At 34.1% G+C, this 13,143-nt stretch overlaps 1 protein-coding gene across 2 annotated transcripts in view; it reads right to left on the minus strand.

Annotated features, from left to right (window-relative positions):
• LOC107480045 (protein BASIC PENTACYSTEINE4) overlaps positions 1-202 on the minus strand; it is a 2,699-nt gene extending 2,497 nt beyond the window's left edge. For both annotated transcript variants that reach the window (XM_016100161.3, XM_016100162.3), the window contains exon 1: positions 70-202. The gene's annotated coding sequence lies outside the window, so the exon portion shown is untranslated. The remainder of the gene's footprint in view (positions 1-69) is intronic.
• Positions 203-13,143: the final 12,941 nt, after the last annotated feature.

Raw genomic sequence — 13,143 nt, forward strand, 5'->3', positions numbered from 1 at the left:
GACAGAAAACAAACTTAAATTATAGGGCAGCAGGAAGAAAGATGGCAAAGACCGAGAGGGTGAAGATACCTAAGGCGAAGAGAACAACGTCGTTGAACTCTGGTCTATGCCTCAGCGTTTCACTCGTCAGTCGTCACACTCACACCCCTTCGCCTTCCTCTTCAAATGCCCTTGCTCACTTTCTCTCCCACTTTCTCACCACCAAAACAATGTCGTTTCATTCCGGGTTTTAGGTAGTAAATCTATAAAACTGAATAAATTTTTTAAATTTAACCATTTTATTTGGTGACTATTTAAATTTAGGTAGAAATTTAGATACAGTCAATTTTACGTAAAATTGATAATTAAGAGTTATTAAATAAAAATTTAGTTAAATTTTAATTATTAATTACTGCATTTAAATTTTTACCTAAATTTAATATTTGATAATTTGAATGCAATTTTTATGTTACATAAATAAATTAAAATTACCTCAAAATTACATATTTTTCAAAATTAAATTCAAAGATATGAAATTATTATTATTATTATAAGTTATTCTAGTAAACCTAACTTTAAGTTTAAATATAAATTTCATAATCTAAAATGATTATATTACCATATGTGAGTTAGTGTGTGTTTGAATTAAAATTTATAAGAAGGAGTTTATATTAAATAAATTTTTTTTTTTGATAAAAAAATAAGTTAGTATTAACGTAATTTATGTTTAGTAATTTTTATATAAAAATGAATTATAATAAAATAAATTATTTTATTTAAAATCACGTCTAAACAAAAATTATTAAAAAATACATGAATTTTTATTATTCAAAATCACATTTTTTATTATTTTTTGCTATAATTATTTTTTAAAAGAACTTAAATTTAAATTTTTGTATTAAAATTTAATATTCTTTTAGGTACCCTTTTTGAGTATTTTTTTATTTAATTTGATTTTTTTAATAAAATTAATAATTCATATTATATATATATATATATAAAGACAACAGTATACATCACATAAAAATAAAGAACAAAATTGATAAATAAAAAAATTTTTATTTTTATCCAACTGTAATTATTGAAGGTAAAAATTAAAATATAAACTAGAGTTAAAATATAGAATCATATTTATGTAAAAATTGAGACTTTTCAGACAATTAAATTATGTTTTTAATAATTTAAACGTTAAATCAAATACACACTCTTAATCTTCAAAGACTAATGTAATTTAGAAAAAAAATATAAACCATTCTAGATTAAGACGATTTATTCACAAAAGTTAAAATACAATCATCTCTGTAATTATTTATGTGCAATATTTAAAACACATCAAATTAGAACTATTTATATATAATAAAAAAAATTATCAACTTAAGACGACTTGTAAAAAAAAATACATCTAAACACACTAAATATTTTCAATAGTTAATTTATTTGAATTGAGAATATTTTTACATAAATTATTTTTCAATGAGATAGATGAATGAAAAACATGAGACTTTAGATATAGTGATATACTGAGAGCTGAGTTAGGTAATGTACCTTCTTAGGACTGGTGCAGCATCTTAGAGGGCTGAAAAGTGGTTAAAAAGGGCTTGTCATAAAGAATAGGCTCTGAAACATCAGTCAGAATTACATAAGATCCTTGGTTGCCTCCCCCGGTGCCATTCATTTGATCCCTTATCAGGCTTTTAGCAGCAACCTAACCACTCTCTATTCTATGTCAGCAATCTAATGACTCTTGATCGAAGACGGAACCAAACGCTAATAGAGTCCACTTTCACTACGGCTATTAGCTCGAGAACCCTGTCAATAACACCAGCAGAAGGGGAAGATAAAATTAGTTGGATCTGGTCCAAATCAGAAACATACGAGGTAAATTCAGATTATAAAATTGTTTATTCTTTCTACCATCTACCACTTTTTCAATGCCCCCAATCTTTTCAAAATCACAAAGTTTGGGATAGTCTATGAAAAATGAAGTTGCCGCACAAGATAAAAAATTTTCTGTGGAAATGCTTACATGAAAAATTCTCTGTGATGAGCTTATTGCATAGCAAATTCTCAGGCACTCTTGGTACTTGCCCTCGCTGTCTAGTCCAAGAAGAAATCATCTGCCACTGTCTCTTTCAATGCCCCCTCTCTGCAGCAATTTGGAGATCAGCATTGATTAATGAAAATATGTGGAATGATTGCTTAGAGTCTTTTTCCCATTGGTGACAAAAAGTTTGCATGCGTGGGACTGGAAATTTGGATGGACGCCGACTAAACACATTTCTGGTAGTGCTCTGCTGGAATTACTAGAAGGCAAGGAACCGGTACGTCTTTGATAAGAAAATAAGCTCTACAAATAAATTGGCTCAAGATTCTCACAAGCTAACCAACGAAATTCTGGAAACATGTCTTGCTTGATTTGTTTGGTTCCCATGCTTGAGTGCTTCACTACATACCTTTACTTTTTCGTTTCTCCTTATCTTTAATTCTTTTTGCTCTGACACCTGTATTAGTGTCATTTGGGAGGCCCCCATTTCTTGTATTGGTTTCAATTTTGGATCTCTTGTTATTTTTTTAAGTTCTAATAAATAACATATATCTTTGAAAAAAAACATAACATATGTATATTAAAATGGATAAAATTAAATGTTTTTTGATGATCCTAAAATATATGTAATTTTATCTTTTTCATTCATCCAATCTCATTAAAACAAATAGGAAAAAAATATGTTTATTTTGTTATTTCTACGTATTTATCGTAGTTATAAAATTTTAACATACTTGTAAATTATAACTAAAGTTATAACGTCACATTGTTCTACTAAATATATGACAATTTTTAAATTTAAACACACTTTTTGGTCGGTAAAAAAAACATTTTTTGTTAAATTTATTTTTTATTGTTGATATCAAAGTTTTTTTAACGGTATATGTTTTAAGAATCAATTATAGCACCTAGTTGAGAATAAGTGTACGAGAATTGTTCCGAAAATTGTCTGAAACAAGATTATTTTTGCGTCTGAATATGAGGTTCAAATTTCTTTTAGGGCAGCATCCGACTTCTATTGGTATCAAGGTATTGTCGTCCGAGTTCCTCATGAAAAAGTGGGAGATAGTACTTACAAGGGACTCCGATACTTAAGTTAGCAATTGTTTAAGCAGGTTTTAATAGATTGAACTCTCAATATACCTAAGGATGTCAGTGTATTTATAATTGAATAGATACCCACCTTTTAGTGTAGCTCCACATTTGATGGTGGATAACTGTTCCCTTTTTCTAAGGAAGTTGTTGAGATCTCTCTTCTAGATAAATGAGAGATATGTTAGGAGTTAGTTACTTATTCAGATAAGTAGAGCTGTGTTGTCGTTGTTGTGCCCGACCTCTATGAGTTCGAGTAGGTGTAGGTGTAGATGAGACCAGCTCTCTTGGGTGGACTTTTATTTATTTTGGATCTGGCTATGTTTTTAGGGCAGAATATGAATAGTGTCCCTGCTCGAGTTCTAGCTTTATAAGGTCGGACTCAAGCATTTGTAGATCAGACCCGTTTCTTGAGGATTAGAACATCAGATCGGACAAACCGCGTTCCTTGGGGCTAAATCGGATATTCGACGTGTTTTAAAATTTTAGGCATTACGTTTTTTCGTAGTTCTACGCACGTTACTCTACGGTTACCTTGGTAACCGTGCACCATAAATGAGAGGTGGAAAATTACTCTTTTCCCTTTAGTATCTTATAAATACCCAAACTCCTTTCTTTTTCTTCTTTTTTGCTTCTTTGCTGAAACGTTTGCATTCATCATTCTCCCTTTTTCAATCTTTTCAATTTCTTTACTGCGACCATTCTTTTGTTCAAAATTTCCTTATCTTGAGACTTTGAAGGCTTTGCTCGTGCTTTCTTTGAGAGGAACATTAGTATTTTTGCTGCTTATGTGCGCTTCGTTTTACTTTCAATCAAGGTTGGTATTCCTTTTTTGTATTTACATACTTGGTGATATGCTTTTGCCTTGAATTTATTTTGCCACTTTACCGATGATTCTTTATTCATTTGATGTGTTATGTTTGGAAATCAAGTTTGAAAATTTGCTTCTTTCTTGAACTTTAATTGTTGTTGCCGTTTTGAATCTGAGTGTGGGATTTTTCTCTATGTTACTCCCAAATGGTGTCATTTTTCTCTATTGTTCAGTAATTCTCAATATGTCATATAAAGTCTCATCTGACTTAACTTGGGTAGATGTATCTGTTCTTTCTATCGTTCCCATTATTGGTAATGAGTATGTTGAGACCCTTCGTAGGCATCATAGTTTGTGTATAAACCGGGAGGATGAGCGTAGATATGAGGTCATAGTTGCCAATCCTGAAAAGAGGGTTTGTTTTTCCCAACTTAATAAGTCATAACGCCATTTCATATATGTGTATGAATTCTTTTTTACAAAGTTGGGGGGTAAATCTTCCTTTCATCAACTCTGAGTCCGAGGTCCTTAGACTTTGTAGAGTCGGTCCTTCCCAGCTCTATCTCATCTCTTGGGGTTTTCTGAAAATTTATCAACTTCTCTACCGTGAACTCGATGTCCTTCCTTCTCTTAAAGTTTTCTTTTACCTTTTTGTTCTTACTAAACCCTTTAGCTCTAAAAAGCAGGGTTGGGTTTCCTCTTGAGTTGTTCAAAGGAGGAAGGTCTTTGCCATTTTTATTACTCTTTCCACGACTTTAAAAATTACTTCTTAAAATCCGATTTGTTAAGGGTGTCTGACCTTTCTTTCTGGATGAGAAGGATGAACCCCATTTTAGCTTGTATTGGGAGAAAAATCCTGTAGTTATTAAGTACAACTTAAATGACTTACATGAGGTTGAGAAGAGTGTAGTCGCCTTATTCCAGGAGTGTTGGGGCTAAGCTCCTAATTTAGACACCAAGAAACATTTAGGAAATCTAAGCCAAATCTAATCTGAGCTAGGTAGCATTCATTTTTATTTTGTAGATACAATTTTATTGATTGTTTTGTTGGCTAATATTGTAACATCCTTACTACCAATGTCACACTTTTGGCTGCGCTACTCTGATAGAGCGGATATTATGACGACTACCATACATATATAATAATAAAATAAAAGGCTTTAACTCGAAACTGTTTCGTTGTTTTTCTTTGAAAAACTAAAAATACTTTTTCATTCATTTTACAAGCATGCATACATACAATACCAATCACAATACTACACACACACACACACACACACACACACACATACTTTAAACAAGTAACTTACAAAAATTAATCATCATTACAATCATGACTCCTATCCCTCTTTACAAAAGTATAAATCTCAATAACAAGGCAATAGAAAAAACATTTATGATAATACAACTATAAAGTACAGAAGTCACATCATAAGCTTTCTCGTCTGCTTCCTGAAAAGAGAAGCCTGTAGGGGGCGAGAACCTAACTACACAGTCTCACCAGAAAGTTTAGAATTATCATAAGAGGATATGTGTAAAGAAAAGAATAGATTTCAACCGCAGTGATTATCGCTCGTCTTATGAATCTTTTCAAAAACCAACAGTTACTTTCTCAAAATCCAAATTCATATTTTCATTATAAAATCTTAGTTACTTAAATTGTATGAATGACCAACCTGTTCCAAGCATAGGTTCATTAAGTTTATGCTGAACCAGTTTGATTTTTCATACTTTACTAAACCTTAACACAAATCAATCACGGCCTTCGACCCATCACATAATCAATCACAACCTCCGACCCAAGCAAAATCAATCAACATACAATCCACCACAAGTCAAAGTGCATATCAGCCTTTAACAACTTACCAAATTATGACCTCTGGCCCAACCATTCACGGCCTCCGGCCCAAAATAATTAAATCTCAGCCTCCGTCCCACAATAATATCAAATCTCAGCCTGTAGCCCAAAACAATATCATCACTTACATGCCACCACACTCCAAACCAACAAGTCACAAGTAATCAAACAAACAAGCAGACAATGACACATAGAGAGCAAGTACGACAAGTAGTATAATTAGCAATTAATAGGATGTCAATTAGGCAAGCCAAGTAATTATGCAAACCCAAGCAAATGCAAACAAATACAGCATGATGCATGCCTGTCCTACTGTCTATGAGCTCACATGTTGGTTAAATTGCCAAAATTTGATACATCCGGTAGCTAATCCCGACATGGTCTCTAGGTTGTGCATCCCTAGCAAGAATACAAACGAAAGCGAGTGTCTTTTCACATCGAAGGAGCCTGGAGAAATTTCGAAGGAGTGTGCCTTTCTACCTTGCAACCAGAGAGAGATGTGGGAGAAAACAATACGAAAGAGAATTCCTTTCCACCTTCTCCACATCCATACCACAACAAGAGAAGGAATCATGTATCCTCAACTTGTCAAATCTGTGAGCGGGACAATACCACCGTCTTCACCGTCGGGGGGCAAAACCATCATCCCACAACGACACCGCAACCACGAACAAGCGGGATACCACCCAGACTTTGCCAATCCAGCCATTTAGGCCACAAACAGTCAATATCAATGCCTTTTAGTAATCTCATAAGTTATCAAACCCGTTAACTCCACTTTATTATCGATTTATCAATTTCATTAACATGTGAGTGGGATGAAACCTCTGTCCTTACCGCGGCAGGATAAAACCACCATTCTCGCAACATCTCCTTTGGCCAACTATATGTTCATTCCGGGTATAATTCAATTTAAATCATTGGACTTAGCCACACTTTATCTAGAGCTTAAAAACGAGTTATCGGACCTTAAATAGAGGTTACAGAGGTGAAAAAGCATATTGGATAGGCAAAAAGAATTAAAAATAATCATTTTCGAAAAATAGGACAGTCATGTGTACGTATGCCTCATGCGTATGCGCGGGACATGCACAAAAAGAAGTCAATTCTGGATTTTCGAAAATTTCAAGTCATTCGTATGCATGCTTCATGCGTACGCATGATTCTGCCCTTGCGCGTATGCATGGATACACACACAAAAATTTCAGTTCTATAAAGCATGTCATGCATACGCATGAGTCGTGCGTACGCAAGACCCCAATTTTTTGCAACTTTTGCAAAATTCAGTTCTAAATCCCAATTTTTTAAAACTCATAACTTTTGGTACAAAATTCATTTTTCACCCGTTCTTAGACTTTTTTGAAGATCTTTTAACTAACTTTAATTCAAGATAGATTTCACTCAAATTCATGCTCCGAACGCTAAGTTATGACCCGTTGAAGTTGGTCAAAAACATATTTTTACCAAATTTCACACAACGCTCATTTTGACCTCCAAATCCAGTTCAATTTCAAACCATTTATAAGCCTTCTCAACACTCAATTATCAATTCCCAACTATTTCAACCCTAGTAAACCCAATTCTAATTCATTTAGCACATTCCGTCAAATACACCCATTGACAACAACAACAACATACAACACTTCTCAATTCATCCAAAACTCATTAATTTAACAATCAATTCACACATGGCAATCACCACTTACCATGACTCACTAAATATTTGTTCTCGATTCATTCTACCTAACTACATTGAAGTAATGAATTGTGCATATTTGAGGTTCCTTTTGACTATGCTTGCAAAGTTGGTGTATTTTGATCTATGTAACCACCCATTCACTCTGTTTGTTGATAAAATGATTTTTTTTATATTACATTAGGCATCAATCTTACTCTTTTTCACATCAATCTTGCAATCTTAGTGGTTAAACACATTGATGTATGAATATGCCTCATTTTCAACTTTTTCTTACTTGTTTCATCATCAGGTGCTATAGTTATGCTCTAATGACATGTTAAGATTTCACTGCTGAATATGTGTGCTACAAATATCTTGAATAAGTCATTTTTAGCATAATGCATTGTTTGTGAAGTTGAACATGAACTTGTCTATTTTGCAACTTGTTGAAAACGTTTCCAAGTTAAGGACTATGTTTGCTATGCACGTAACCCTAACTTTTCTTTTTCAACTAATTCTTTTTCTTTCTCTAAGTGAATAGAAACAATGTTTCCTTACTTTTTTTTTGTTAAACAGGCAAGTTAACAAACTTTAATTGACTTTGATTGATGGGAGTGTGATTTTTGCTTGGTTTTATTTTGAATTTTACATACACTTCCAATAAATTTTATTTTCTCCATTGACTTCACAATTATGTTGTCATTTACCTTATTTTCTTAATGCTTGCCTGCTTGTTATATCGTTTTGCTTTGTGTGTCTTTAGAATGCATTTCATATGCCCGTTTTCTTTGCTCTTTTTCAATATGTCTAATAGAAAAAGAAAGGATAAAGCCACAGCGTCAGGTAAAATAAAGAGAACCCAACATGCCGCTGAATTAGCAAATGAAGCTCAAACAGAAAGAACCATCAATAGGAGAGATAAAGAGAATCAGAGTTTACCTCCTACTATTAAGTTCAAGTTCTCTAACCTGTACTTAGAGCTAAAGTTCCTGGACTTTTAGAAGCATAATTTGCACGTAGAAGCTGCAAATCCCCGATGAGTGGAACCAATATACTGAGGATCAGATTTCTTAATGGTGATGGGTATTTTTAGACCGGAAATTGGTGGCTATGAATGCATCGTGGGTCTGTGAGTTCTACGCCAATTACTACACGGGGTCCCTCGATGTAGTTCACCTGAGGGGCAAGAAGATCTCAGTTACTAAGGAGTCAATCAAGAGAATCCTCCACTTTCTGCCTAAGACAGTTGACAATGATGCTTATAAAGCGGCAGAAAGTGAGAGAAAAATGATGACATTCAACTGGGATAAAGTGATGGACATCATTGCGAAGCATGGGAGTCAGTAGATATATGGATCTGACAAGATAGCTTCCAAGTCTATTTCAGTTCACACCCTGACGGTGGAGGCTAGGATATGGCAGTAGATCTTGTCCAATTACATGACGCCAAACACCCACGAGATAGAAATTACTGCAAACATGACAGTCTTGATCTGGTGAGTCTTAGAGGGTAAACAATTGTACCTTCCAAGGCTCATCAAAAAGCATATGGGTCAAGCTTACTACATTGGCAACCTGGCCTTCTCATGTTTGATCACTCAGTTAGCTATGGAGGCTGAGGTTGTCTGGGTGACCATTGATGAGAGGCCGACAGTCATTGGAAGTAAGAAAGTGATACCACTCGTGACTGGTACAGGTCTCAGCCGACCGCCAGACGCAGAGGTGTCGTCAGCCAGCATCCACAAGGGATGTAAGTCCCTCAGCATCAGCAGCTCCAGCAGTAACACCATCATCATCAAAGCCAATCTACCATATAGTCCACTGGCTTCTCAAGGAGATAGCTCGCTTGAAGCGGCACTCCAAGCGACGCTACGAGAACATTAAGCGCCAGAACCGGGAGTTGGATGAGATGATTGAAGAGTTGGACACCCCATCTGAACACCACAGGAAGGAGGAGCAGGATCCACTAGCTAGAGATGGAGATGACAATGACTCCTTTCATTCCATATGAACACCGAGGACAATGCTTGATTTTAAGTGTGGGGAGGTCGTCCGACCGTATTGGTGAATTTCGGTGATATTTATTCTATTTCAAACACTTCAGTTTTAGTTTTTATTATGCTTTTTAGATATTTTGTTGTCATTTTGATATTTTGGATACATTTTAGGTTATTGTACTTCTATTAGTTTGGTTTATACATAACTAGTATCTTTATAGTTTACTGCACTTTTATTTTGACTTGTATATATGCCTTTAGTCTTTAATTGTTGGTTGTGATTGGATAATGTGATAATTGCACCTAGGTTAGTTTCCTATATTATATATATATAGAATAAACTTAGTCAGATAATGAAATTTTCAAGACAATTTATTTTTATATAGAGCATTGACATCCCAATTGATTTGAGTTAATTTTTTTTATTAAACTTGCTTGAACTATATTGTGGAACATAGTTTTAGAGCTAGAACACAACCTTGTGAGTTTTGAGCTTTAATGTGTGGTTATATCATATTAACCGCTATCTTTATTCTTGTATGTTATTCTCTTTCTATGATTGTAATCTTTGACTTGTTTGGTTCTTTATGTTCATTATTCTATGTATGAATGTATTTATATGATTGAGGCTGTTATCATTAAGCTCACTTACCCATATAGCCTTACCTTCTTATCTACCTTTGTCAGCCAATTTTTAGCCTTATTAATCTCCCTTTGTTCTTAATTTAGCACATCACTAACCTTAAGTGAAAAATAATAAATATCCTTTATTTGAATCTTTGATTAGCTTAGGCTAGTGGGAGTGTGCATCATCTAAGTGTGGGGGAGTTTGGGAACATCGGTAGAAAATAAAAGTGTATTTTGGGTATTCATTAGAAATTTTGGAAATTGGGTACATATTCATGCATTAAATACTTAAACCATATGCATTTATCTTTTGAAAAGAAAATTGTGTATATATTATGTTTCAAAAGAAAAGAAAAGAAAAAAAAAGAAAAGAAAAAAAGAAAAAGAAAACAATAAAAAGGGACAAAGGTTACCCAAAAGAAAAGTATGAAAAATAAATACATATGTGATGTGAATTGAAAAGAATGCATGACTGTGTAGAAAAGTGAATAATGGGTAGTTAGGTTGCATTATAGTTGAATAGGTTGTTGTAGGTTAGGTGGATGTTTTAAGTCCACTTGACCATATACATCCTTGCTTTGATCCTAACCCCATTACAGCTAGGGTTGGAAGTGAGTCAAGCTAACTCATGAGCCAACTCGAGCTCGACTCATTAATAGCGTGATAAGCTAAACTCGTGAGCTGGTGAGCCGAGCTTTAGCTTGGATAAGCTCAGCTTATTAGCTCATGAGCTGGCTCGATTATATATATAATATTAAAAATATAGATTAAATGCATATATGATATGCATATTAATAATTTAATATATATATATACATATAAAACAGTAATATATATTTTTCCATATATATTAATATTTTTAATTATTTAAAATTTTATAGTCATCTTTTATATATAATTTTGATGTAGGACATAAATAAAAAATTTATAATTGATAGATAGACAATATATAAAATTTATTTTTTTAATATTTTTAATATATATAAGTTATAATTTATTGATATAGAATTATAAATTATGTTTCTATTATTTGAGCTGACTCGTGAGCTCGAGACATCTCATGAGCTTTCGTTGAGCCGAGTTTGAGCTTACGAAATAGGCTTGATTATTAATGAGGCGAGCTGTGAGCCAAGCTTAATTTTCGTGAGCCAAACTTGAGCTTGATCTAGCTAGGCTCACTTCTAGCCATAACTACAACCTTGAAAAGTCCTCACGATACATGTATGCATACATTAAATATTTGTTGATTGTTAGAAGAAGAACAAATCTTAGAAAGCAAGATTAGAAGAGAATTGAGTAAATAACCCCTATAAACTTGAGCGATTAGAGAGCATATACATCCAGTGAGGGGTTCAATCGCTCAATTCTATGTTTCCACCTTTTATCATCTATTATCTTGCAAGTTAGTATATCTTTTAGAACTCAAATTGATTCATGGGACTACATTGTTTGCTATATTGCTTTAGCACTCTATGTTTGTATGTTTTCTTGAAAATTAATTTATTTTGACCAAGTAGATATAAATAGATACAAGTAGATAGATAGATAGAAATAGATAGAATAAACATATATAGTTTACTTTTAATAAGTGTGACATCTCTTGATCTTATCTTTTTTAATGCTTAGCATGAGGACATGCTTTTGGTTAAGTGTGAAAATTTGATAAATCCGTAATTTATGATTATTTTTGGCTTGAAAATAGTGGATTTTATCAACTTACCTTGCATTCATTCCTTGAAATTGCATATTTTTTGTGAATCTCTTCCTAATTGTACTTAATTGTTAAAAACATGCTTTTTATACTTAGAATTACCAATTTTAATTCACTTTTCTCCCATTTGATGCCTTCATATGATTGTTTGAGTGATTTAAGATTTAGAAGGCAATAATGGCTTGAAGAAATAGAGAAAAATCATGCGAAGGAGGAACCATGAAGAAATGAAGTTTTGGAAATCTGCCCTCTTGTGCGTAACATGGCAGATGTGTACGCATAAAATATTGGAGGTTTCATGGTTGCACGTACACATGGGTTGCACGTACCCATCATTCGTGATTCGCGCGTGGTGTACGAAATTGTAAATCACACTTTTTACAACTCGTACAACTAACCAGCAAGTGCACTGGGTCATCCAAGTAATACCTTACGTGAGTAAGGGTCGATCCCACAGAGATTGCCGGCTTGAAGCAAGCTATGGTTATCTTATTATTCTTAGTCAGGATATCAATAATAGTTCTTAGTTTTAATTGCGAAAAATAAAAGAACATGAAATAAATACTTGTTATGCAGTAATGGAGAATGGGATGGAGTTTTGGAGATTCTTTGTCTTCTGAATCTCTGCTTTCCTACTGTCTTCTTCTTCACGCACGCAAGGCTCTTTCTATGGCAAGCTGTATATTGGTGGATCACCATTGTCAATGGCTACTGGTGCACGAAATTGCAATCACACTTTTGCAACTCCACACAACTAACCAGCAAGTGCACTGGGTCGTCCAAGTAATACCTTGCGTGAGCAAGGGTCGATCCCACGGAGATTGTCGGCTTGAAGCAAGCTATGATTATCTTGTAAATCTTAGTCAGGATATCAGAAATTATCAGGATTGATTGTGAAAAAGAACAAAAGAACATGAAATGATTACTTGTTTTGCAGTAATGGAGAATAGGTTGAGGTTTTGGAGATGCTCCATCTTCTGAATCTCTGCTTTCCTACTGTCTTCTTCTTCAAACACGCAAGGCTCCTTCCATGGCAAGCTGTATGTAGGGTTTCACCGTTGTCAATGGCTACCTCCCATCCTCTCAGTGAAAATGTTCCTATGCTCTGTCACAGCATGGCTAATCATCTGTCGGTTCTCGGTCAGGCCGGAATAGAATCCAATGATTCTTTTGCGTCTGTCACTAACGCCCCGCCTACTAGGAGTTTGAAGCACGTCACAGTCATTCAATCATTGAATCCTACTCAGAATACCACAGACAAGGTTTAGACCTTCCGGATTCTCTCGAATGCCGCCATCAATTCTAGCTTATACCACGAAGATTCCGGTTAAAGAATCCAAGAGATA

This window comes from Arachis duranensis, chromosome 3 (assembly GCF_000817695.3).
Source record: "Arachis duranensis cultivar V14167 chromosome 3, aradu.V14167.gnm2.J7QH, whole genome shotgun sequence".
Lineage (NCBI taxonomy): Eukaryota > Viridiplantae > Streptophyta > Magnoliopsida > Fabales > Fabaceae > Arachis > Arachis duranensis.